This window comes from Choloepus didactylus, chromosome 21, assembly GCF_015220235.1.
Source record: "Choloepus didactylus isolate mChoDid1 chromosome 21, mChoDid1.pri, whole genome shotgun sequence".
Classification (NCBI taxonomy): Eukaryota; Metazoa; Chordata; class Mammalia; order Pilosa; family Megalonychidae; genus Choloepus; species Choloepus didactylus.
The window spans coordinates 35063214-35067578 of NC_051327.1; the positions used below are offsets into that span (position 1 = coordinate 35063214).

At 48.5% G+C, this 4365-nt stretch overlaps 1 pseudogene; it reads right to left on the bottom strand.

Moving 5' to 3' along the window:
• Window positions 1-623: 623 nt before the first annotated feature.
• Window positions 624-3285, bottom strand: LOC119517238 (annotated as a pseudogene).
• Between the last annotated feature and the right edge of the window lie 1080 nt (window positions 3286-4365).

Genomic DNA, 4365 nt, shown 5'->3' on the forward strand with positions numbered 1-4365 from the left:
TGTAGGCCAAATGGTTTCTGTTGCAGCTACTCAATTCTGCCATTGTAACAAGAAACTTCCCATTGACAATAAATAAATTAATGAGCCTGGCTGTGTTCCAATAAAACTTTATTGACACTAAAGTATGTATTTAACATGGTTTTCATGCACATTTTGATTTTTAAAATCATTAAAAAATGTAAAACCCATCCTCAGCTCACAGAGTTTGCAAAAAACAAGTGGTACATCTGCAGTTTGCTGACCCTCTTCTACAATTTTTTTCCTTTTTGTACTGTATTCCATTGCATAGATGCACCCTCGTTTACTTAAATAATTATTTTTCTGGAAAATTTAAATATTTTCAGTATTTTGCATTTCTGGAAAGCTGGGATGAGCATCCTTGCAGCTAAATCTCTGGGTACATCCCTCATTATTTCTTAAGGGATAAATTCCTGGGTGCACAAATTGTTGGGTCAAAGAGTAAGTATAATTTAAAGCATTTTTAATGACATCCTCCAAACACATCTCCATTTAGGGTGTCATAAGGATTCCTGCACGAATAAAGGCCTAAGATCACAGAGCTGGACGGGTGCAGGGCGGGGACGTCTAACCTCAAGGCAAAGGGCAGGTGGCCATTTGGCCCGTCAAGCGCCCTCTAGTGTCAGTTCGCGTATCTGACGCGCCTCCTCCTCCGGCCGCGCTTGGGAGGGAGCGTCCACTAGGACGCGGCGGTCGGTGCCTTTGCCAAGGGGGGTGCAGCTCTGCCGGGGGCTGGGGACCGACAGTCCAGTCCAGCTGGCTGCTGCCAGGCCTCGCAGAAGCCCAAAGCCAGGTTCCTTTCCAGTTTGGCGAGAGCCGGTTGTGCCCCGGAGGCGCTGGCTCACTGCGCTGCGCGCACGCCGCCTCTGGGATCTGTCCAGCGCCTCTAGGCAGCCGCTGGGAGCAGACGGGGCTGTCACAAGGGACCGCGTCCACACCCGCCGCTTCAAGGGGGCGGGTTGGAAGAAAGGCTCCCTCCTACGGCTGGGGAACAGACAGGGGTGGTGGCTAGAGTGGGGCTTCTGAGAGCCTCATCAACTTCACTCCATCCAGGTTTAAGCCAAAAGAGTATTATAATAATAAATATTATAATGTGACCACGAACTATGTTCCAGGCGCCATCAAGATGCTGAGAGTAAAACGAGCAGAAGGAAATTCTATCCACTGGGTTCTTGTTCCGGGCCACCTATTTGGACTTAAAAAGGCACTGATGAAGAGAGGGAAACAGCATTTATAGATGCCCCCTATGAGCCAGGCACGGTGCTAAGAATTCTGCAATTATCAATTCACCTGATTCTCACCAGGACTCATGAAGACAGGCACCATTATCAGTCCTATTTCCTGAATATCTGACACTCAAGGACTCAGAGAGTTTGAATGGTTTGCCCAAGGTCACACAGCTGCGACAGAAAAACTGGGACTTAAACCAACTCTAAACCCAAAGCCCTTCCTCTGATTGGCTATGCATACGTAAGAGCCTGCCCTCAATAAGCTCGTCTTGTTCGAGTCTTACCGAAAGTTCTGGAAGGTGGTTTATCTTGTCTTCATATTACAGATGAGGAAACTGAAGCTTAGAGAAGCTGAATAACTTGCCAGAGGTTGGAGAGTTTCATAAGGTTGGAGTTGAGATTTGAAGCCAGGTTCTCTCCCAGTCCTGTGCTTCTCAGCCTTTCCCGAGATGTGTCGTATGAGTGGATCCCCGGCACAGGTGGGGGCCTGGCTCCCAGCAGCACCCAAGAGGAAAGTGAAGTCGGCCCCCACACTTCCACTTGTCCCTCTCACACTTGGGGAAGGAATCAAAAATGGGAACTCACTGTTGTCTCCATGATCCCAATGAGTACAGGAAACAGGACTTTATTAACCCATTCTGCTTGTGCCTTCCAGCATGCAATCTTGTCCCAGCTGGGGATGCAAGAGTCTGCAGGGAAGCCCCCCTCCAAAAAGTAACTCCTTCATCTTCTCTCCAATAGCTTGTTTCACCAGGGCTGCCATGTTTTGTAACTCCAGAGACAGCCATTTGCTTTGTGGTATCTATGATGGTGCCCTGTGGAGTTGGGCAATGCAGTGTACCAGGCATCAGCCTTCATCTGATCTCCTAGATGTGTTAGCTGATTAAGGCAAGGAGTAAAAGAGTGTGTGCAACATGATCTCGCTTTTGAAAAACATACACTGTTTACACATGTTCATTTTTGTAGAACATGTACTATGTGCACCAAAGTATTACCAAACATGTTTAGAGAAATATATAGAAGGACACACGCCAAACTATCAATGATGTTTATCATATTAGAGTAGGATTGGCGAAGAGGGGAGTTGCGCTTTGAAAAATAAAAAAAGAAACTGATGTTTATTTTCTGACAACCTTATTTCCGTGTTCTGTTTAAGAGCCCCGTGGAAAAAGAGCTTAAGGCACCTGGGTGGTTGGGTGGTTATTCCTGCCCATTCAATGGCCTGAGCAGTGGGAGCTGCAGGCCAGTCTTTGGCTGTGGGCCAAACCCCCCAGGCTTCAGCAGGGATCTGCTGAGGGGGCAGAGGGGCCCCTGCCTGCGTGTAGACCAGTCTGCAAACCTGAGTGGATTTGCAGTAAATTCAGGAGCTGGGGCGGACCACTTACCCTGAAATTCTGCCTGCGCCATGGCCTGCTCAGCCATGGCCTGCTCTTCCTTGTCCCTCCCTTCAGTCTCTCTAGAAGGAGAGGTCAGGAAGGCCCCCCTGGGTGCTCCCCGGAGATGGTGCCAGGCCTGCACAGAACCCCCGGGCCAGCACCCACCCACCAGACCTGCTGAGTGGTCTCCCTCGTGGTTGCACGAAATGGTAACATCCACTACGTTACACCGAGCAATGGTCGGCAGGAGGACATAAGACGCCTACGTGAGGGGCTGGTGATAGACCCTGGGGTCAGTTGCCGCCAGCAGATGCATGCCCGGGAGGCTGCCCGGGTCTATCAGGGAAGGTTCCGGGAGTGCCGCGCCCGGAGTAGGAGCAGCTCCTGTGGCAGCGGCAACTTCAGCAGAGCCCGCTGGCCGGTGTCCTGGAGGATGTGACTCTGACATCCGGGTTTTCAGTGACTACAATGGCCCAAGCCACCAGCAGACACTTCTCCCAGGTCCTCTTCAGATTTATCCCGTGGATGCCGTCACTCGTCCTTTCGTAGGTGCCCTCTTCCATTTGGAGGTCAAGGTCGATGCCACCTAAGTGGGTGCCTGCTGTAAGGAACCTGAGGACATACTCCTCCTTTATCTGCAGGACCTCAAGGGCCACGGACATTACAAGAATTTCCCTTTAAGTGATGACCAGATTCCAGGACAAGCTGTGGGACCCCCTTCTGTGTAGTGCAGAAAGTCTGTCCTTTTAAACTTAATACTCTTTGGTATTGTTTTGTGTTTGCTGTAACAAAAAGCCATACATTATTTATGCCATAATAATTTGAAAATAATGTTTTTAACCAAAAAGCAAAAATAATTGGGAGAACCTGTAGAGAAGGGGTTGTGAGCCTTCTTCAGACCCCAAAGGCTGAAAGATCGGCTTCATAATGACAAGTCCCAGAGCATTTGGAAGACAATGGAGTCTGCAGACTTGTTACAAATATTTATCAAAGCATCTAGGAAATGGAAGGAACTTAGAAATCAGTGACTCCTACCCCCTCGTCTTACAGGTGAGGAAACAGACTCAGAGAGGGGAAGATAAGGAGCCGACATCACTCAGCTAATCCCAGGTAGTGCTGTGACTAGAACTCGTGCCTCTCTGGTTCCCAGGCCAAACCTGGTCAGCTGTACCAAGATGCCGCATTGTTTAATGATAACTATTACCTTCAATAACTTCTAATTTCCTGGAGCACTTACCATGTCCCATGTACTTCAAATGCATTACTTCATATGACCCTCTCTATTACTATCCCCATTTTACTGATGAGTAAACTGAGGCCCAGAGAGAGGAAGCAATTTGCCCAGGATCTCACATGGTTAGTGTGGCCAACTATAATTTCCGAAAACGGTCACAGCAACATTTCCAGTCCTGATTGTCTTTCCAGAACCTTGTCGCTCCCCATCAAGAAGCAGAATCTATTTCTCTATTTGAAACCACATCAGGGCTGTGTGACTGGCTCCGGGGAGAGAGTGCTGGGGACTTGACACCAGGTGACTTCCTGGACAAGTTTGCTGTTCTAGTTTGCTAATGCTGCTGGAATGCAAAACACCAGAAATGGATTGGCTTTTATAAATGGGGGTTTATTTGGTTACACAGTTACAGTCTTAAGGCCATAAAGTGTCCAAGGTAACACATCAGCAATTGGGTACCTTCACTGGAAGATAGCCAATAACATTCGGAAAACCTCTGTTAGCTAGGAAG